Consider the following 24348-nt stretch of genomic DNA (forward strand, 5'->3'; position numbering starts at 1 on the left):
TGGGACAATCTGAAATAATGACTACAGAGGTCATTAACAAACCAAAAAATAATTTCTTCCTATCCAGTCCTCTAGACCAGCACTAATTTAATAAGGCTCTTATAATCCCCAAATGACCTGTGGCATGCCCAATATTATGTAATCCAACACCATTAAGATAGACAACCCTATCGACAGTTGTACTTGGTAGATAAAAGTAGTCATCCTCACTGGTAACATCAACTTCACACAGTTTTCTAACCTTTTCAACTCAAAATTACTCTGAGGCCAAGAAGGAGAGCAGAGTTCTTATAAACCATTATTACTATTTCCATCTGTTCAAGTGAATTTGAAACATCAGTGGTTATGTACACATAGCCTATCAAAAATAAGTTAGCCTGTACAAAACCTTGCTGAAAGAAATTAAAGAAAAACTAAATACATGGAAATACATCCCATGTTCATCTATTGAAAGACTTAGTATTCTTAAGATGGCATTACTCCCGAACTGACCTACAGATTCAACATGATCCATATCAAAATCACTGTTAGCTTTTTGCAGAAATTGATGAGATTGTCCTAAAATTCATGTGGAAATTTAAGTGACCAAGAATAGATAGAACAATCTTGGAAAGAAGAACAAAATTGGAAGACTCACACTTCCCATATTAAAAATTACAATAAAGCTATGGTAATCAAGATTGTGTGGTACTGGCAAAGAGCAAGATATATAGACAAGTGGAATAGAATTGAGAGTCCGAAAGTAAATCCTTCACATCTATAACTAATTTTCAACAAAGTTGCCAAGATCATTCTATCTGAAAAGAATAGTCTTTTCAACAAATGGTGCTGGGACAACTGGACACCCACATGCAAAAAAATGAAGTTGGACCCATACCTCACACTATTATCAAAAATTGATTTAAAATGGATCATAGACCTAAATATAAGAGCTAAAACTATAAAACTATTAGAAGAAAACTTGGAGGGAATCATTGTGACCTTGGATTAGATAACAGTTTCTTAGATATGACACCAAAAGCACAGGCAACCAAAGAAAAAGATTAATAAATTGGATTTCATGAAATCGAAAACTTCTGAATTTCAAAACACACTATCAAAAAAAAAACACACTATCAAGAAAGTAAAAGGACAGGGACTCCCTGGTGGTCCAGTGGTTAAGACTCCACACTTCCTATGCAGGGGGCACGGGTTCAATTCCTGGTCAAGGAACTAAGATCCTACATGCCTGCATGGCATGGTCAAAAAATATATAAAATAAAATAAAATAGGGCTTCTCTGGTGGTACAGTGGTTGAGAGTCCGCCTGCCGATGCAGGGGACAAGGGTTCGTGCCCCGGTCCGGGAAGATCCCCATGCCACGGAGCAGCTAGTCCCGTGAGTCATGGCTGCTGAGCCTGCGCGTCCAGAGCCTGTGCTCCGCAACGGGAGAGGCCACAACAGTGAGAGGCCTGCGTACCGCAAAATATAAAAAATTTTAAAAATAAAGTAAAAAGACAACCCATAAAATGGGACAAAATGTCTGCAAATTATATATCTGATAAGGCACTTGTATCTATAACACTGAAGAACTCTTACATCTCAACAATTTAAAAATAAAAACAGAAATAAACAAATAGGACCTAATTAAACTTAAAAGCTTTTGCACAGCAAAGGAAATCATAAACAAGACGAAAGAAAACCCTTAGAAGGGGAGAAAATATCTGCAAATGAAGCAACTGACAAAGGATTAATCTCCAAAACATACAAACAGCTCATGCAGCTCAACATCAAAAAAACAAACAACCCAATCCAAAAATGGGTGGAAGACCTAAATAGACATTTCTCCCAAGAAGACATACAGATGGCCAACAAACACATGAAACGATGTTCAACATCACTAATTATTAAAGAAATGCAAACCAAAACTACAATGAGGTATCACCACACACCCGTCAGAATGGCCATCATTTAAAAATCTACAAACAATAAATGCTGGAGAGGGTGTGGAGAAAAGGGAACCCTCTTGCACTGTTGGTGGGAATGTAAATGGATACAACCACTGTGGAGAACAGTATGGAGGTTCCTTAAAAAACTAAAACCAGAACTACCATATGACCCAGCAATCCCAGTCCTAGACATATACCAGGAGAAAACCATAATTCAAAAAGACACATGCACCCCAATGTTCATTGCAGCACTATTTCCAAGAGCCAGGACATGGAAGCAACCTAAATGCCCATCGACAGATGAATGGATAAAGAAGATGTGGTACATATATACAATGGAATGTTACTCATCCATAAAAAGGAACGAAATTGGGTCATTTGTAGACATGTGGATGGACCTAGAAACTGTCATACATAGTGAAGTAAGTCAGAAGGAGAAAAACAAATATCGTATATTAACGTATATATGTGGAATCTAGAAAATGGTATAGATGATCTTATTTGCAAGGCAGAAATAGAGACACAGGTGTAGAGAACAAATGTATGGACACCAAGGGGGGAAGGGGGGGGGGTGGGATGAATGGGGAGATTGGGATTGACATTTACACACTATTGATACTCTGTATAAAATAGATAACTAATGAGAACCTACTATATAGCTCAGGGAACTCTACTCGATACTCCAATAAAAATTAATTTAAAAAAATAATAGCCAAATTCAAAAATGGGCAAAGCACTGAAATAGACATTTTTCGAAAGAGATACATAAATGGCCAACAAGAACATGAAAGATGCTCAACATCATTAGCCATCAGGGAAATGTAAATCAAAACCACAAGGAAAGACCACTTCACACCTACTAGGATGGCTAGAATCAAATGGACAGATAGGGCTTCCCTGGTGGTGCAGTGGTTGAGAGTCCGCCTGCTGATACAGGGGACATGGGTTCGTGCCCCGGTCCGGGAAGATCCCACATGCCGCGGAGCGGCTGGGCCCATAAGCCATGGCTGCTGAGCCTGCGCGTCCGGAGCCTGTGCTCCGCAACGGGAGAGGCCACAACAGTGAGAGGTCCGCGTACCGCAAAAAAAAAAAAAAAAAAAAAAAAAAAAGGACAGATAATTAGAAGTACTGTAAAGGATGTGAATAAATTGTACCCTTCATACACTGCTGATGAGAATATAAAATGGTGGAATTTTATGCATAAGTTTTCTTCTAAGAGTTTTATAGTTTCAGCTCTTACATTAAGCCTTTGATCTGCCACACTTCCTCCAAAGGTTAAATATAAATTTATCATAGACCCAACAATTCTACCACTAGGTATGTACCCAAGAGAAATTAAAAGATATGTATACACAAAAACCTGTACACAAATGTCCACAGAAACATTATTCATAATAACTAAAAAGCGATGTGACCAAAATGTCCATCAACCAACAAACAGATATATAAAATGTGGTATATCCACACTGAAATATCATTCAACCATTTAAAGGAGTGAAGTACTGATATATGATACATCATCAATGAACCTTGAAAACACTGTTAAGTGAAAGAAGCTAGACACAAAAGATGTTATCATACATATTGTATGAACTATACATATTGTATAATTCCATTAATATGAAATGTCCAGAATAGCAAATCTATAGGGATGGAAAGTAGATTGGAAATGTTTAGAGCTGGGGAGGTTGGGGAGGAAAGGGGGTGACTCCTAAAGCATACAGGATTTCTTTTCAAGGTCATAAAAGTGCTCAGAAACTGACTGCTGGCAGCTGGATAATCTTCCCCAGTAATTATTTGCATTCTACTCTTGTTCTGGCTCATACATCTACCTGATCAAATCACAACTTCTCCTGCCAACATTCACGTTTACAGTTACTTGACAGACACCAACCTCCCACTCCACATCTGTCCAAATTTATTTTTGGTTACACTCGTTTAAGGCTTCTCTCTTCCATCCATCTAGTCTCTTTACCACAACACACCTCTGAACCTCTCATGACACCATTCTACCAACCTGAAATTCCCTCCCCTATGACTTATTGCAAATATTTGAAGATCTACATCAAACCTCAGGACATTCAGGAAGCCCTCCCAGGCTAAGCCCTTCCTTCTCACTCTCCCACATGCTGTGTGAAATGATCACATCCACCTTCCTTTTATGGCTCAGTATTTTGTATTTCTCATTTGTTTGTATTTCCATTTCACCCGAGACATATGTTCTCCTTCTCCTCAGGTAGCCTAGTAGTACCTAACGAACAGGGTCCATGTATTGTTATTTAACAATTCAATTTTAAATCTCCTTTGATGCTCAATCCAGATCCATGCACACATAAGTACCCAAAGCGCTGGTCAAGCATTTCGTCCGTAACCATTTAAATATCCCTAATAAGTACAGAACTAGTCAATGAACAAAAAAATTCAGGCAAACAGACAACCAATCTGTCATTAATATTTTACCTGTTCCATTTTGATCGGGAAACAATCAATGAAGTCCCGAGGATTGTTAATGTCCAGAGATGCTTGGTGTTCTTTTATTTCTCTAAAACATAGCTTTTTACATAAGCAAACATTTTAAGTACTTTGTTATGACTCCCTGGGAGATAGTCCATGAGAGCAGGGAAATTATTGCAGACCTTAAAGATTTTAAAAATATATTTATTAAACTAAAAACACATATTGAAGACATATCTATCATATGCCAAGCCCTGGTTAAGAACTGAAGCGAATATAATATGGTCTCTTTCTTCAGGAGGAGCATTTTATAGTGTACATGTAAAATAATTCTTCATGCTGCTAGAGTATTTAAGGGAGAAAACTCTGACCAGATGATGAAAGTTGATAGCAATTTCCTATACTCATACATCAACCTTATGATATTAAAGCATATTTATATCAATTCTCTCACTTTTTAAGTTAATTCTTCCGTATAACCTTGAAACACAGAATAAGATGAATTACTATGATTCACATTTTGTAGAAGAGGGCAGAGGTTAAGGAATTTTGCGTAACCTGATACTGAGCACAAACCCACTCCCTGCTATTTCTACTACTATCAAGCAGCCTCAGAAATAGAATCGCTATATTATAACCCAGAGGGGTGCAAAAATGGCATGAAACCCACCTCAGCATTTTAGGGATAAAGCAGCTGTGCACCAGAGCAGGTAAGTGCCTTTTCTAATATCATGTGATTTTATTTAGGCAGAGGACAGGACATATCAGCTCAGCACAGGGCAAAACTGTGGTGTCTGTTTATGATTCATACACCATAGAACCAATCATTTTGTCATCCCAAGCCCAATTACGCTGTCAGCTAGGATCCCAACTGAAGCAACGAACACCCCTGCCCTAGTCAGTGTTCCCTGGCAGCACCTCTGTTCATAAACATTGTCCCTCCTTGAAAGAGATATTCTCTTCCTTCCTAAATTAGGATATTTCTGCTAAGTAACGTGATGAAGAAATCACTGCATATTTGAGGATAAGCCTTGTGGGTAATGGAAACCTTTCAGCAAGGACCTGGATGTCCACTGAGTGCTATGGCCATCCTTTTGGGCAGTCACCAAAGTAATTTATGGAAACTGGGCTTTGGGGGGTAGTGGAAAAACCACTGGCCAGGGAGCCAACAAGGCCTGAATTCCAGCTTTATACTCAGGCATTTCTTTTCTTCGTAAAATAAAGGCTCAGCCACCTTTCCCAGATGTTCACTCTATGACAGTAAGGCAGGACTGCTGTGTTCAAACACTCACTTACAGCATAACATCAGCCAAACTGATGCAGTAGACAGTTCTAAAGGCCTATCCCTCTACACAAATGTCAGAAAATCAAGCAGAAACTGTCAGAATCTACTTAAAAAATGGCAGCAGAGATCTGTGGCTTGTTTTTTCTTTTTCCTTTTTTTTTTTTTTTTTTTTTGCCCTTGTCCCACTTCCATCCTCGGCTTGGCAGTGGTCTTAACAAGGGCAGCTTGTGGTGTGGGAGCCTGGTTCCTGGTTCCAGAGGGACCAGAGCAGACCTCAGTCACGAAGACTGTGTTTCTGTGGTTCTAACCTGTCTGGGGCCACCTGACAGACTGACACAGGCACTCGTTTTTGTTTCATCTAACCTAGAGTGGAAATGCAGCAGGGATGTCTCAAAAACCTTGCAAGATTAATGAACAGCCCACAGCCACCTGGGGCAAAATATTACAGTTAAGGCATACAACAGAGCATCAAACTCCAGGAAGAAAAGCTGCAGAGGGAGTGCCTTTGGGAAATTAGGACATTCAAAAGCACCCCTGTATACTGAAAAATTTAGAAAGCTACACACATGCACAGAGCCAATCTGGAAGAGTTATTTCCTTCCTCCCTCCCTCCCTCCCTCCCCCTTTCCTCTCTTCCTTTCTCTCTCTCTCTCTCCCCATCTCTTTCTCTTCATCTTTTTTTTCTTTTTGCCTCCTCACATTCAAAGATATCAATATCCGTAGACTCCAGATAGAGAACAAACTAGTGGTTATCAGAAGGGAGAGGGAAGGAGGGAGGGGCAGTATAGGGGTAGTGAGGGAAAAAGGGTTATTACAGGATTATATGAAATCATGTGTGTGAAACTTTTGAAAATTGTAAAGCAATACAGAATTTAAAGACCCTTTCATTCAATTTAAAAGAATGAAACAAAAAGAAAAGCAAAAGAAAGATCTATCACTCCTAAAAAAAAGGACATCTCTCTCCAAACACTAGCTGGATGTAAGCTAAAGGAACAGAGATTCCAGTGACCACACGAGGCAAAAAAAAAAAAAAAAAATAGCTACAGCTTGTGGAAGGCAAAAAAAAAAAGAAAAGAAACAAACAAACAAAAAACTATAGGGACTTCCCTGGCAGTCCAGTGGTTAAGACTCCATGCTTCTACTGCAGGGGGAAGGGGCCTGATCCCTGGTCAGGAAATTAAGAAACAAAAAAAAACTGGAGCAAGCAAAAAAAAAAAAAAACCAAAGGGAGGGGAGAATCTGATTCCCAGAGTTACCACGTTGTAATATCCAAAATGTCCAGTTTTCAAACATTCACTTCATGGCTTGGTCCATATAGAATTTTGGACTTGTCAGAGAAAAGAGCATAAACGATTTCTCAGGAAGAGAGGATCCTGACCTCACCTGGATCCATGGGGAGCGCATAAATCCTGAGGTTTTCATTAAAGTTTCCTAGCAAGTTAAGAAAATTCTGATCTGTATAATCAAAACGATTCTGGAAAATAATGGAGCAGATCACATTGCAGGGAGCACAGCCCAGGATGAAAGTGGGGTCACAGGGTGACCCTAAAGAATTGAAAAGATTTATAAAACACTATTAAGATATAAATATAAAACTCTGTTGTGGATAACAGATAATTTTAGAATCTCTGAAGCAATATCTACCTAGAAATTTCCCTATCAGCAAACATTTAAGCATGCTTAAAATCAACACATCACTGTTCCCTTAAACATGAATTGACAAAATGGATTAAAGACCTAAATGTAAGGCCAGACACTATAAAACTCTTAGAGGAAAACAGGCAGAACACTCTATGACATAAATCACAGCAAGATCCTTTTTGACCCACCTCCTAGAGAAATGGAAATAAAAACAAATAAACAAATGGGACCTAATGAAACTTAAAAGCTTTTGCACAGCAAAGGAAACCATAAACAAGACGAAAAGACAACCCTCAGAATGGGAGAAAATATTTGCAAATGAAGCAACTGACAAAGGATTCATCTCCAAAACATACAAGCAACTCATGCAGCTCAATATCAAAAAAACAAACAACCCAATCCAAAAATGGGCAGAAGACCTAAACAGACATTTCTCCAAAGAAGACATACAGATTGGCAACAAACACATGAAAGAATGTTCAACATCGTTAATCATTAGAGAAATACAAATCAAAACTACAATGAGATATCATCTCACACCAGTCAGAATGGCCATCATCAAAAAATCTACAAACAATAAATGCTGGAGAGGGTGTGGAGAAAAGGGAACCCTCTTGAACTGTTGGTGGGAATGTAAACTGATACAGCCACTATGGAGAACAGTATGGAGGTTCCTTAAAAAACTAAAAATAGAACTACCATACGACCCAGCAATCCCACTACTGGGCATATACCCTGAGAAAACCATCATTCAAAAAGAGTCATGTGGGGCTTCCCTGGTGGCGCAGCAGCTAAGAATCCGCCTGCCAATGCAGGGGACACGGGTTCGAGTCCTGGTCTAGGAAGATCCCACATGCCGTGGAGCAACTAAGCCCATGTGCTACAACTACTGAGCCTGTGCTCTAGAACCCGTGAGCCACAACTGCTGAGCCCATGTGTCACAACTACTGAGCCTGCACGCCTAGAGCCCGTGCTCCACAACAAGAGAAGCCACCGCACTCAGAAGCCCGCGCACCGCAACCAAGAGTAGCCCCCGCTCGCCGCAACTAGAGAAAGCCCACGCGCAGCAACGAAGATCCAACGCAGCCAAAAATAAAAATAAAATAAAATTTAAAAAAAGTCATGTACCACAATGTTCACTGCAGCTCTATTTACAATAGCCAGGACATGGAAGCAACCTAAGTGTCCATCGACAGATGAATGGATAAAGAAGATGTGGCACATATATACAATGGAATATTACTTAGCCATAAAAAGAAACGAAATTGAGTTATTTGTAGTGAGGTGGATGGACCCAGAGTCTGTAATACAGAGTGAAGTAAGTCAGAAAGAGAAAAACAAATACCATATGCCAACACATATATATGGAATCTAAAAAAAAAGAAAAAGAAAAAAAATGGTCAGAAGAACCTAGGGACAAGACAGGAATAAAGATGCAGACCTACTAGAGAATGGACTTGAGGATACAGGGAGGGGGAAGGGTAAGCTGGGACAAAGTGAGAGAGTGACATGGACATATATACACTACCAAATATGAAATAAATAGCTAGTGGGAAGCAGCCACATAGCAAAGGGAGATCAGCTCCGTGGTTTGTGACCACCTAGAGGGGTGGGATAGGGAGGGTGGGAGGGAGGGAGACGCAAGAGGGAAGAGATATGGGAACATATGTATATGTATAACTGATTCACTTTGTTATAAAGCAGAAACTAACACACCATTGTAAAGCAATTATACTCCAATAAAGATGTTAAAAAAAACCAAACATGAACTGACCATTCCATCCTAGTTTGTTTAATAATAGTTCTCCAAATACTCCATTTACATCACTGCGTTAAGTCAAGGTGCTGGTTATTTTGTAGAGCGAAAGAAGAGAAAAAATTTTAAGGGTCAGTTTTTTAAGACAATAATTCAGGTTATCTATCAGTGCAAAATCACGTCTGTCTGGTAAACTTGTAGACGATTAAGCACTGACGTAGGAAGGAAGCAATAGTTAGGAACCTGGAAACGTTTTATATATAGTGAATAGCTGAAGGAACAACTTGTACCATCAGGAAAGGAAAAGATTAAAGAGAGAAAGATTATGGAAAAAGTCAGGTGTTTGATGGTACAAAGAAAAAAAAGCAAAAGCTGTCCATGTTGTACGAGAAGAAAACTAACACAAATGAACATGAATTGTAAGATAGATTTGTTTGCCGAAAATAAAAATAGGTAAGAATTCTGCATTTCAAACAAATCACAGGGCAAACAAGAAAGATTAAATTGAGAAATGGAGTCCTTTTGTTTCTTTATTGCAGTATGCAGAGCAGGTGTGGGGAGGAACATCCTGCTCTAAGATATAGTGTCCCTCATCACCAATCAGGCCTCACATTTAATTTATTTGGACAGAACACGCCCTCTTGTGGAATTCTGGGATATTGCTACATATAGCCATCAACGGAATACCATATGTTGTTACAAATTTTTTAATTTGAATTTAGATGAAGTCCATCATTTTACAGACAAATAAATTAAAGCAGAGGAAAAGTAGTTTTCTTTTTTAGTGGTTAATATTTACATGAAATTGCTATAATCGGATGATCGATAAACTTTATATGCAAAAAACCCAAATCACATCATACATGTAATTAAGGGTGACTTGAATCAAAGTGTTGTGATGAAATGATAGGGAATTAAGTAATAGGAACCTATTTAGTTAACTGCTCGTATGCCAGGCTCCTTTTCAGCTGAACCAAGTCATGGTTCTTAGTGTCATGCCAAGACACTAAGCTTGCAGAAAAACTTTTACTTTAGAAGGTAGGGGATAATTTGAGAAGACCTTAAGGTTTCTGTGTGTGTGACAGCTAAAATCTGGTTTTTAATCTTTCCTTTCACTTGAGAGAGAGACTTACAAAGCAGGGTAATTTGGAATTCAGACGGAAAATAAGATCCATCTTAACAAGCACTTCATAGGTCAGTACAGCTGACAGTAAGGGGTAAAATATTACCGAAGTACCAAAATTGGTAAAAAATTACCAATTACCATCCAATTGTTTTAAAATGTACTTGGGTTTTACTTTTATTCAGATGGTAAGGCCAACACATCAGGAGATGATAAGATAGTTTATTACTCATACTTCCCAAGAAGAGGGGGCACCCTACACAAGGCCACATGGGGAAGCACTGAGGTCAGTCAGGAGGCAGAAGGAACAAGGGGAGAGCATGGGCCAAAGCCTTTACTGGGGTTTTCACGGAAGAAATGAGCAAGGCTGGGTAGGTATGCTCAGTAAGTTTAAGACTGGATAGTTTGGGTAATTTCAGAGGGCTCTAGGCCCCAGGGGTGGTCCCTAGCTGTCCTGTAACTGGCCCTGGGTTGATTTAGGGCAGGGAGAATATTGGCTTGGCGTGTGAGGGTTTCATAAAGGAGGTTTCCTGGGGGTATCGGCTTTGGATAGGCTGGTTTGAAAATCAAAGGAGTGCTCACACACAAGATGCGATGCTCTATCTCAGAATTAGCTAACCCTGGGAGAGGCAGTTGCTCCCTGGGTCTGCAAGTCCCCCAAAATGTCAAAGTATCATAAAGTAGAGAAAAGAAAAAACATGATTATTATATCAATAATGGGGGAGGGAAGTATAAAGAAAGCTGAAAACAGAAGAAACTAATAGGGAAGGCAGGGTAATGAGTTATTAATAATAGTTGAAATCTGTTTAAATAGATCATTTTATAACCTGGTATTTGTGTAATGTTCAGGATTAAGCCACAGCATCTATTTCTTAAAATATATAAAACAACACTAAATAGGGAGCAACATTAAGTAAATGAAGCTGCTAATTTTAAAACAGTTATTTATAAGGAAATCACAATTGATGAGGTCTGCACTAAGGGATGCCTAAGCAATTAAAACCATAGACAATTATCATTACTGGCCAGAACAGTAGGCAATGGGTCTCAGAAGAAACCCTCAGACATGTGCCTGAGGCGACCATACAAATATAGGCCAGTTAAGTGAAAGCACATGTCATTTGTTTCACGCTCCATAAGGGTGTGATGAGGTCATTCCCACCATGTCCACTTGATGAAATGTTCTGGAATATATAACCCACATTTACACTATGGGAAAAAACATTATTCTCTAATGCCAGAAAAAAACGAGACTCAAAACCTTCCACCTTCATGACCTAATGATTTGAAAACAAAAAGTTCAGGACAGGATAGGATTAAATGACCTTTAATCCACACTATATGCACCACAGTGGGTGTACACACACAACAAGCACAGATACACAAAAGCCCTCTAGGCTCTCTCCTCTCTCTCCCCGCTCCACAGGAGGGCTGACAACCATGACCCATATGAAAGATGTGGCTGTCCCTGAAATGTTTCCTAGGATGTCACTGGAGAAGACAGCAGTCTGTTAAGGTGAGAGTGACAGAGCATAGCATCACCCACCACTGGTCTCTCTCAACTCCTCCACAAGGCAGTGGGTTTCCTCTTGAACTCGGTCCTCAATGCTCTTCTTCCCCACCCCGAATTCCACAGTGTCATGAGGGAGATGCGCCAGATCTCCTTCCATCTCTTTCCATTGCTAAAGAGGATTCCTACCAGGAGGAGAAACAGAAACTAGGAGGGAGGCCCTAGGGAAGGAGGAGTGAGCTGACACTTGGCAGCCTGGCAGATGGACCCAGCTCTGCTGGGGGGCTCTTCAAATTCCTCTTTTCCATCCTCCCCACCCTCACTACCAATGCGGAAGATGCGCACACGCACACCTACCATGTCCTTTATTAACTCTTTGAGACACAGGGAGACTGCCTCTTCCAGAAAACTCTTCTCACAGATCAATCAGGGCTTCTTTCACTGCTTTGTAACCATGCAACACTATGGTGGGCTTCAAGCCAAAATACCCAGTGAACACAGGGCCATACACTTTTTTGAGAGCTGGAAAATGTATATTAGCAAAAGAACTCACAATTTGGTCTATTTTGCTCATGATTAAGATTGTTATCAACATCATGTTGTTGATGTTTTATTCTGCCACACATAACTTCAAAGATTTCTGGATCTTATATATGTATGATGATAATTCAACATCCATTCATGATTAAAAAAAAAACTCTCACCAAAGTGGTTGTAAAGGGAACATATCTCAACATAATAAAGCAGAAGACCTAAATAGACATTTCTCCAAAGACAACATACAGATGGCCAACAGGCATATAAAAAGCTGCTCAACATCACTACCTATTAGACAAATGCAAATCAAAACCACGATGAGGTACCACTTCACACCAGTCAAAACGGTTATCAACAAAAGTCTACAAATAATAAATGCTGAAGAGGGTGTGCAGAAAAGGGAACCCTCCTACACTGGCTGCAGGAATATAAATTGGTGCAGCCACTATGGAGAACAGTAGCGACTCCTTTAAAAACTAAAAATAGAGTTACTATATGATCCAGCAATTCCATTCCTGGGTATTTACCCAGAAAAAAACAAAAACTCTAATTCGAAAAGATAATGCACCCCAGTGTTCACAGCAGCACCATTTACAATAGCCAAGTCATGGAAGCAACCCAAGTGCCCATCAACAGACAACTGGCTTAAAAAGATGTGGTGTATTTATACAATGGAATATTACTCAGCCATTAAAAAAAGACCAATAAAAAAATAAATATATATTTTTAAAAAGTGAAATGTTGCCATTTGTAGCAACCTGGATGGGCCTAGAGGATAATATGCTTAGTGAAATAAGTCAGATAAAGAAAAATACTACATCATATCACTTATATGTCAACTCTAAAAAATAATACAGGGCCTCCCTGGTGGCGCAGTGGTTGAGAGCCCGCCTGCTGATGCAGGGGACACGGGTTCGTGCCCCGATCCAGGAAGATCCCACATGCCGCGGAGCGGCTGGGCCCGTGAGCCATGGCCGCTGAGCCTGCGCGTCCGGAGCCTGTGCTCCGCAACGGGAGAGGCCACAACAGTGAGAGGCCCGCATACCACCAATAATAATAATTAATAATAATGAATTTATATACAAAAGAGAAAAAGACTCACAGACACAGAAAACAACTGTACGGTTACTAAGGTGGGGGGGAACAAATTAGGGGTATGGGATTAACAGATACAAACTAATATACATAAACTAGATAAGCAACAAGGATTTACTGTATAGCACGGGGAATTATACTCACTTTCTTGTACTAGGTCACCAGGAAGGAAGATGGCGGCACCCAAATCGCGGTATACTTCCCGAGGTGGTGGTTTGGTACCACAGGCGGGTCAAGAGTCTTCCCCTGGTACTGCGTGAGGCCAACTCGGGCGCTCGGGGGTTGCTGGAGGTGCCGAAGGCTCCGGGTCTGTTCAAGGAGTTCTTCCCAGAGAGGGGCACAAAGACAGGGCTCCCAGAGCTCTTGGACGGTGGTATGGCGGGCAACTTTCCCCAGACCATCTACTGCACCTTCGACCCCATGACTCGCTTCCTTTGTGGCATCTGCTGGCACTGTTGGGCCTGTTTCACTTCCACCGATAGGGCCACAAAGCGAGCGCGTCGGTGGGAGGTGCGAGCGCGTCGGTGGGAGGTGCCACCGCGCGCCTGGGAGACGGCAGCGCCGGTACCTGCGCGCACAAGGCCCTGGACGCAAAGCACGTGCAAAACAACGTGCGCGCCCTACGCCGGGCGCTCTAGGCTGCTGATCACCAGCAGCTGCTCACTAACTGGCTGACGCGGGACAGCTGCGCGGTGCTGGACAGCTCGGCGTGGTATCGGAAGCAGCACCTGGTGGACTTCTTAGCGGCAGCGGGCGGCCACTTCCGCGCGGCCACGCTGCTGAACCGGCCCAGCGTGCACACTCGGCTGAAGACCCAGGTGGCGTGAGTTTGGCCGAGTTTTTATACCAGGTGAACCCTGGAATAAGCGTCCTGGATAATACATGCCGCAAAGCAAACGCCGTTTCAGACGGTCCTGGAGGGTATCGGATGATAACGGAAGGCGGAGTCAGTATAAATCACAAGCAAGTAACGGATCCTGAGAGTGTTTTAGTTGTTGGACAACATATTCTCAAGAATGGACTTTCGTTACTTAAAATAGGAAAAAGGAATTTCTACATTATAAAATGGCTTCAGCTATGATGAAAAATCCTTCTGGTGGTTCAAATTTATCCATCATTCATTCTCAAGACATACGAACGTATAATCTTCGCTTATGCAAATCAAACAACAGAGAATGGAGTATACTCCAGGCCTCACAGCGTGAGTGATTTCATTATTTATATAAGTTGGTTCTGTTTGTGTAATAGTGGTATATTTCATTTCCTGGTCCTTAAACATTAAGGGCTACCACAGAAAGGCATGATTTCCGGGGTTAATCTCTTTTCATAATTATTCTCCATGAAAAACTAAGTGCTATCTTTCCTATCCTGTCCTTCTTGTTCTTTTGAAGACAAGGAATAACAATGAAAAACAGGTAGTATAAGAAATTTTAAGGGGGGGACTTCCCTGGCGGTCCAGTGGTTGAGGCTCCGTGCTTACCCTGCAGGGGACACGGGTTCCATCCCTGGTTGGGGAACTAAGATCCCACATGCCAAGCAGCGTGGCCAAAAGAAATTGTGGGTACTTTTATATCAGGTGAATATCTCACTGGATTTTTTTGTTGTTAAGGAAGCTAGTACAGTTCTCCTTTGAAAAGGAGAAAAGTTAGAGGAAGCCATATTTGACATTAGAAATTACGGTAGAAAGTTTCCTTTGGAAAAAAAAAAAGAACAAAAATCAGTACTTGACTTTTCAGGAAGTTTCTAATTCAGTTTTCCAGTCCCTTGCCTGTGTTCCATAGAATTAAATTTACTCACAGCCTTGTTTATTTGTTTTTTTTTACTTAGTAAAAAAGGTATCAATGTTTTATAAATTTATAGGCTTTTAGTTTTTAAAGTTTCAAATTCTGCCCCCAGGCAGATTGCAACTTGAGATGAACTGAAAAGTTAAGTAACCAACAAGATAAAATAGAGGATAATCATATGAGTATATCAAAAGATAAAAGGGATAAAGAAATTTCAGGTCAAATTTAAAGTATTTGGAATCAAGACTTAGTTAAATTAAGCTCTACATTCACTAGGCAATTTGATCCTCCAGAAATGTTTCTAAAACCTGAAAAATCAAGGTGATAGCACCCCTGTTTCCCCTGAGGATCAAGTGAAACACGAACACAAAATGGTTTACAATCAGATTTGTTCTAGAAAATCTTACAGGCAGCAAAGCATGGCTTTAGAGTTCAAATTCTAGCCATTTACTACCTGGGGATTACTTGGAGCAAGTCACTATCTTCATATGCAAAAATGGAGATGTAATAATGCTCGAGTCAATTAGGAAAAATCTAACAGGGAAAAAAAGCCATAAAACTTTTGTACAGTGTAAGCTGTATTGCTATGTTCCAAAGTAGATTTAAATGTTAGAAAGCCATAGTTTATCCAAACCTTCGTCTGGGAGTAAAGTTAGGAAGAATTCATTTATTGACAAACTTTAATGTCACTTCATAGCAGCAATTTTATTTACACAGTAACAATGAACATACAGGTATCCATTATAAATGTCAGAGATCATCGCTACATTTCAAAACTTCACTCAGTTTGAGGGCCAACAAAAGAAGTTTTTCTCTTTCCATACCTATCTTGCCTCTGTTTTTCTTTGTACAAGGTGTGTAGTACTAGCAAGCGCATTACTGTAGCAGGTCACATTTTCAATTTGAAATTTGATGTGCTGGGGAAAGGTGCATGACGAGGTGTTTTCCCCCTTACAAATTCAAAAAGCTAGAATAGAATGGTCATCATCTGACCTACCTGAAATAAGTAAGTCACGGATTGCTATGATTTCAAAATTGATGTCTAATGATGGCAGAGTAATTTTAAAGTGTGCTAACAAACATCTTGGAAGCCTGTATTCTACGAAGATGGTACTACTAACAGATTCAAAGTAGTACCGTATCATATCAGACCGAAACTGGTTCTTTATGTTTGAGATGAGTTGCTGAGCCTATTGTTTCTTAGTAAATGGGTACCATTAGCTAAAGGTAATGGACATATCCATATTGTTCCTGCCAGTAGTCCTTCATAAATGTCATGACTTTAAAAATTTTAGTATCTACAATATATAATTGATCTTCAAATTTATAATGTAATTCATATCAAGAACCACCTGGAGAATTTTAGTAAAATGTTTATGTTCTAAACCTCACTCCCAACACCCTGAAAGCCTTTAAGAGTATGTGTGTGTGTCCAGATGTTTTTCTTTAAATAACAAAGCTCCACATTATTTTCATTTAAAAAATATCTTGTGATAACATATAATGGAATATAATCTGCAAAAACAAACTGAATCACTATGCTGTACACCTGAAACTAACGCAATATTGTAAATCAACTATACTTCAATAAAAATGTTTTAAAAGACTAACTATGATGGTGATTATTATATCACTTCTGATGTGCCGGGCCATGGCCTGGGTACTTGGTACTCAGATTATTACTAATCATCATATCAAAACTTTGAGCTAGATTTATTTACCCTGTTTTATAGATAAAGAGATTAAGGTTCAAAGGCTGTCCTGTTTATTTCCAGTGTCTCACAGTTAATAAATAGAAGACCCCAATTTTTTTTATTGAAGTATAGTTGATTTACTTCAACTATAATGGTGTGCCAATCTCTGCTGTACAGTACAGTGACTCAGTTTTACACATATATACTTTTTTTAAATATTCTTTTCCGTTATGGTTTATCCCAGGAGATTGGATATAGTTCCCTGTGCTATATGGTAGGACCTTGTTATATATCCATTCTAAATGTAATAGTTTGCATCTACCAACCCCAAACTCCCAGTCCATCCCTCTCCCTCCCCCCAGCTCCCCCTTGGCAACCACAAGGCTGATCTCTGTGCCTGTGAGTCTGTTTCCGTTTTCTAGATAGGTTCATTTGTGCCATTTTAGATTCCACAAATAAGTGATAACATATGGTGTTTGTCTTTCTCTTTCTGACTTACTTCACTTAGTATGATAATCTCTAGTTGCATCCATGTTACTGCAGATGGCATTATTTTGTTCTTTTTTATGGCTGAGTAGTATTCCATTATATATATGTACCACATCTTTATCCATTCATCTGTTGATGGACATTTAGGTTGTTTCCATGTTTTGGCTATTGTGAATAGTGCTGCTGTGAACATAGGGGTGCATGTATCTTTTTGAACTATAGTTTTGTCTGGGTATATGCCCAGGAATGGGATTGCTGGATCATATGGTAATTCTATTTTTAGTTTTCTGAGGAACTTCCATACTGTTTTCCTTAGTAGCTGCACCAACTTACATTCCTACCAACAGTGTAGGAGGGTTCTCTCTTCTCCACACCCTCTCCAGCATTTGTTATTTGTAGACTTTTTAATGATGGCCGTTCTGACCGATGTGAGGTGGTACCTCATTGTAGTTTTTATTTGCACTTCTCTAATAATTGGTGATGTTAAGCATCTTTTCATGTGCCTACTGGCCATCTGTGTGTCTTTGGAGAATGTTTATTAAGGAGAAGACCCAAATTTCAACACAGCTTAGTTGACCTCTGATGCCTAAGAAACTTATCAGTCCCCAATGCCTACCTTGGAACCAATATCCAGTTGACTGCTTCAGAATCACCTGTAAAGCTCATCCCATGGGAATTCTGACTCAGTAGTGATAAATACTAGAAATCTATATTTTTTAAAACCACCCTAGATGATTCAAATGCCCAGCCCAGTTTAAGATCCGCTAGTATTACTAACAGAAAGAGAGCAAGCATCACAAAGGCAGTGCCAGGACATGCAGCAGCTCATGGAAGAACAGTTTCTTCCATCCTGCATCATTCTTGGCCACAGACAGCAGCTTTGTGCAGAATCCAATAGGATTTTATTACTACCCAGCTGGCTCTGACTCATTACTTTTTTCTTTCATTCACTCATACTTGTCCTGCTCCCAAGCTATTTCCTTAACATCAGGCATAATTTGCTTCTTCACAGAAGTTCAATTTTCATAGCTATTCTGAACAAAACACAGTTTATATAATAGATGACTTCTTGAATGAAATCTCTAACCACAAAACATTTCCCTTACCATTTACCTTCAGCCAAGAATCATAGCAAATGGTGGTGAAACAAAGGGAAGAAACACTTCAGTCTTTTGTCACGTTATTATTTTGATTCAACCATACAAAGCCCTAAATGTTTCTCTACTCACAAAATGCATTCCACTGTTATTGACAATGACAGACCAAAAGTAATACTCCAAGCGAGTGTTTGCCTTAAATAATATCTTTTAATAATTTTTATTTTAATATATTGTAATGTATTTTAATATATTTTAATGAAGATATTTTATTTAAAAGTAGATGTTCATGGGCTTCCCTGGTGGCGCAGTGGTTGAGAGTCTGCCTGCCGATGTAGGGGACATGGGTTCGTGCCCCGGTCTGGGAAGATCCCACATGCCGCAGAGCGGCTGGGCCCGTGAGCCACGGCCGCTGAGCCTGTGCATCCGGAGACTGTGCTCCGGAACGGGAGAGGCCACAACAGTGAGAGGCCCGCGTACCGCAAAAAAAAAAAAAAAAAAAAAAAGTAGATGTTCGTTTACTTTCCCTTTGCAAGCCACTGGATGAACATAAAACCTACTTACATTGATTAAGGATTTGCTGATGTCCTTAACGTCTAACTGTAGGATATTTCCAAGAATTGGGAGAGGAGTGGGGCCAGTCGGGAGCTGCCCTTTCCCAGAGCTCTGTTTCCAGAGAGGAGAAGCAGACAGGAGAGAGAGAGAGACAGAGGACCAGGACCACAGCCGGATCCACTGGAACCTTCTCTTCTTACTCAGACAGCTGTGAACCTGAAATCTAAAGCTTTTATAACAGTCCCTGCTAATTCAGCTTGTGCCTCTGACTCATAAATTGAACAATCAGCTAGGTCTACTTTAATTTCTCTTTTGAAGGAACTTTATCCTTGTGATAATTAAAATATGGTGTTCTTTGCTCTTGCCCTTTTTTTCAATGCCCCACCTGGGCATTCCAGTTTAAGAGGTCTGGGGTGGAGCCCAGGTACTGGTAATTTTTTTTAAACACTCCAGGTGGTTGACAACCAGTGAAGTAAATGATATGATCAAAAAGTTGCTCAACATTCTGGATTCTCAGATTAGTAACCAGTTAAGAATTTATGACTTTGAGGACTTTATGACCTTGTATGTTAAAAAAAAAAAAGTATATCCTTTAATGCTTTATCAAACACTAATATACTTTGTCCTTGAAAATGAAAGCCTTTTGAGATATTTTAGAGTACCATACTAACATTATAGCTTCCCAAACATAAACCAGCTAACATAACTCATACATTTTGAAGGTCCAAACATGTATCAAGGAAATAGCTAAGTAAATTTACACACATTTTACCATTAAACTCTCCCCCTCCCCTCAGAAAAAACACTAGAAGAAGAAATTTTTAATTTTTATTTTTCAGATGGGGAAAGGGAAATTCAGAGAACAGGAGGTCCGGCCAGTGTCACACAGCTAATAAATGACAAAACTGGGATTTGAAATAATATCCTCTAATGCCCATTGTGGTACACTGTGGCTTACACCACAGCTGCCTCAAGAACAATTTTAGGAAAACAAAACCAAACCCCCAAAACATTAGTTTCTCTGAACATACACCCCATGAATGTCTACAGAATAACAAGTTTCACACTAAATAGATGTTCGTTACTTGACTGCAAGGATAAAACGGTCGTGGGTTCTCAGGACGTAAAAGATAGGGATTCTCCCCCTCCATCACTGCAGAGGTGAAACTGGCTCAGGTAACTAATGGAAGGGCTAATCTCAGGGGGCAGAGCTTGAGAAACCATGACTTCCCCCACCTCCCAGTCACCTCCAGATACATCTGCTTTGGTTGCTTTCTTTGTTCTGTCATTGTCAGAAATAATGGAATGAAGTATGCACAGCAAGGAAGGGAGATTTTGACAAAACAAAAGGTGTGGATTCAGTGGAAGATGGAAGACAGGGACTTCACTGAACAGACTCATGGCCCAGAACCAATGCAACATGCAGACCTGAACAGGAAACAGCACTTAGTGGTCATGAGGATCTAAATGTCACTGGAATTATATACATTACTAGATCACTAATAGTAATGCTTATACAAAGACATATTCTATAAAGATATCATCATATGTAGTTTTTTATTGAAGTATAGTTGATGTACAATATTATATGTTAAGTATAAAATACAGTGATTCACAATTTTTAAAGGTTATACTCCATTTATAGTTACTATAAAATATTGGCTGTATTCCCTGTGTTGTACAGTATATCCTTGTAGCTTATTTTATACATAATAGTTTGTACCTCTTAATCCTGTACCTTTATATTACCTTACTCCTTCCCCCTTCCCTCTCCACTGGTAACCACTAGTTTGTTCTCTATGTTTGTGAATCTGTTTCTCTTTTGTTATATTCACTAGTACAGGAGTATGTACTTTTCCAGTGGAGTTTTAAGCTGTACTTGAGGGAAGCTTCTACGGAGTCCACAGAGTGCACTGGACATCCTCAGGGAGAAGAAAAATAGCCACCCTATAAGCAGTTCTTATATTTTCCTATCAAGTGTTCCGATTTTCAGAGCTCTAAAATACTTTATGCTAAAACTTCTTATTTTTGTTGCTCTGCCTTCTTTGTATTTCCTTTTCAATTTCTAGCTTTTTAAGCTACATTATTCATTGTTTGATTCATTTTCACATGTTTGTCCTAAGTGTTCAGAAGTATTATATGGTATGAATTTTCTTCATTGAATAATATTATCTCTATTCTACGTATTGTTGGTATATCTGTTGTTAGGATTTTAAAAGTATTGTGGAATATTGTTTTTGGTGCCTTCTTTGATCCAAAGATTGTTTTTCTTGGCCACGTGGCTTGTGAGACCTTAGTTCCCCGACCAGGGATTGAACCCAGGTCCACGGCAGTGGAAGCGCAGAGTTTTAACCACTGGATCAGGGAAGTCCCTGATCCAAAGATTACTTAGGAGAGTTCTGAAATCTCCAAGCAGTTGTTTCATTTACTTCACACTTTGTTTTTAATTATCCTGAAATTGGATTACAGGAAATCCATTACACTATTTAATTTTTTTTAAGCTGAGGATCTTTTATAGGACTATAGTCCTTTTGGACTCTAGTCTTTTATAGTCCAAAATGGTGAATTTTCATTAACATTACATGGTCATCTGTTATTAACATTTGTTTGACATTTTTAATTGTATCACTCCTTCTTTCTACATCGACCAGAGTTTTAACTGCCTGATGGGTCAGCAGAACATGAGGTATGAATCTCCAGTGATGGCAAAGGATGGCTTTCTCCTTCCTGCATTCATTCAAATGCTCATTCATGTATTCCTCTCACAAAAATGCATGGAGTACTGGGCCCCTAATCCCAGTCAGGCCCTGCCCTGAGCACTGAGGACATAGGAGCAAGTGAACACAATTGCTAAAGAAGGGGTGTGACCCCACATTGGCAATGGGAGGAAGATCTTTCCAGGCTGAGGGTACAGCATGCCTAGAGGATTGGATGGGCCTGCTGGGGCCACAGAGGGAGAAGTGTAAGTAGAGAAAAGAAAATGTCAAGGGCAGGGTGGAGGGTGTGTGAGTTTTCATTGCTTTGGTACTGCTCACTCAACCTTCTGCAGGCATGGTCTGCCCAGTTACCTGTCACAGGAGTGATTCTGGGCAGAACCCAGCTCGGTGATCTCCACAATGTGGTGTGGTCCAGCTGGCCATGGGAGTAGCTGTATAGGGGACTCTGCTTCAGGCGCCACTGTGGAGGAACCACATCCTAGTAGGAATGTGGACCTGGAGCAATTGTGGCAAATGCTGAAGAGTTTCCTGGCAGAATGCACTGACAGTGAGACACCCAGGCTCGCTGTCCCTGGATATCAGTGGGAGACGGTGGAGTGTGCTGGGATGGGTCAGGTGTTCATAGCTCTCGAGTTTAGGCAGAATTTTTCAGGTAGTCAAAGAACGGCTTTCTCTACAGGGAAACAAGGAATCTGCCAGTCAGCAGTTCAGCACAAGCTGTAGCAAAATTTAATGCTCCTGACAAGTTTCATCCTGTGAAGGAAGAGGATGCAAATGCAGAAAAGTCTGGTGACCTGGACTTGTTCAACCCTATGATGAGGAACATCATATGTGTTGTAATAAAACATGGGGGGAAAGAAAATCCTCACTATTCACACCAAGAATGGTTGATATCTGTTCCTGAGGGAAAAAAAAAAAAAAAGATCTAGCCTCTGGGAGATGAAACCAATTCTATCAAAAAAAGTGGAAAAAGCTAAATCACAATTAAAACTACTGTGGGCGACTGCGAAAAAGGCTCAAGGTCTCCACTGTGAGCCTGAGTGTAGAGTCCAGTCATGTCTCTGCGGGATGCTCCAAAGTCAAATGCATATTCAAACATTGAAAATAGCAAGAACGATCTATCCTACACCAACATGGCTAAAAGAGAGAAGGAAAAGCCCACCTGACAGATCCTCATGAAGGCGTCCAGACTGAAGAATCTTCAGTCAAATGGGCAGATCAACATCCTAAGGAGGGAGGAAACGAAATGACTGAGCTTCAACAGAGACAAGAAGAGCAACTTAGAATGACCTGTCATGGCAGATCGTAACTTGGCAGCAAGAAATGGGAAGTTCTGAAGCAAATGACCTAATGATGCATGAAAATGATGAGCTCAAGACCTACAGGAAACAATTCAAAGATCTCAAAAAAAAGCTGGCAAGAATCGTTTCTTCTTCACAGAGGCAGCCTGTCCGTGGAACTAAAACCTCAGGAGAGTTTTGGAGGGAACTGAATGAAACTTCATCATCTGCAGAGAAGAGGTTGCAAACCTGAGACAAAGAAAAACCCTGTGATTAAACTTGAGCTCCTAGAAGTGGTTCCTTGGACATCTGATGATCCCAAAGGAGCATTTGGCAAGGACCATTTGCTCCCCAATCTCTGTGCATGGGTGCTGCTTCCCTTTCCTCAGACCCTCCCCCTGAGTGCCAGGCTGACCTCCCCCTGCAGCTCCGTTCCCCAGCCCATGTTTACTGTGAGTCTAAGGGGAGAGCTCCTGGCAAGAGGATATTCACCACCACCCCAGGAAGCCTACAGACACCCCTCTGAATCATATCCTACCAAGGGGTTTCTGTCTGCCTTTTTGTCCACCATGGCCTGGCTTTTTTCCCTGGACACTGCCATTCTGAAATTTGAAGTGTGTTACCTGTGGCCTCCCTCATGACATGAGTCGTAAAAATCCTAATACACTGGTAGACTTTTATGTCACTGAGTTTCTTATTTTCCTGAAAATATTTTGGAGCTATGCGTGTATTTAGTTTTAGAATACAAAGCTCACTTTTGGCAAGTGGTTTTACTTTCTTTCATCCTGATACTAATGTATCAAGATCGATTCAGTTTAAGTCATTCCCATTATATCGTACATCTAGAAATAACAAGCAGTAGATATTTCTTTGATGAGTCAGTTCATTTTTGTTTAAACAATACAATATCTGTGAGCAGTTTAATCCACAAAGACACGAAATTAAAAAATACGTTTCTCTGTTAATGTTTCTATCTACCAGTGTTACAAGAAAGAGCTGAAAATTGCTTCTTGGTTTCAGTAAATTATGGTTGAATTTTTAAATGACTAGTGTGTGGTGACTGAGTGGAGACGGCAGTCTGTGGAGTGGGAGCCCAGCAGGACTGGACCCATCCATGTCGAGTGCCCTCTGGCTGTGGGGAGCTCTGGAAGGGACTGCATTAATTGTAGATGTTCATGAAGAGGGAGGTAGCCTCAGGCTATCACTTCCTGCCTCTGCCCCAACTCAATTATACTGGAAAGATGGACCTATCCCAATATAATTCCCTCTTCAAAATGGTGTCTTTAGGCTTCACGTGCTGATGTCCTCAGTGGGATCTTGCCCCAAGAGCTTGGGTGGGGGCCTTGGTACTGGAGGACGTGGTATGGAGGCAGCTCTGCCCAGTAGCAGGGCTGACACAGAGTC

The 24348-nt window shown here is 40.3% G+C and overlaps 2 pseudogenes; one reads left to right on the plus strand and one right to left on the minus strand.

Annotated features, from left to right (window-relative positions):
* LOC132439171 (cytochrome P450 2C18-like) overlaps positions 1-22000 on the minus strand; it is a 59390-nt pseudogene extending 37390 nt beyond the window's left edge.
* Positions 12551-14409, plus strand: LOC138414303 (tyrosine--tRNA ligase, mitochondrial pseudogene; annotated as a pseudogene).
* Positions 22001-24348: the final 2348 nt, after the last annotated feature.

This window comes from Delphinus delphis, chromosome 16 (assembly GCF_949987515.2).
Source record: "Delphinus delphis chromosome 16, mDelDel1.2, whole genome shotgun sequence".
Taxonomy (NCBI): domain Eukaryota; kingdom Metazoa; phylum Chordata; class Mammalia; order Artiodactyla; family Delphinidae; genus Delphinus; species Delphinus delphis.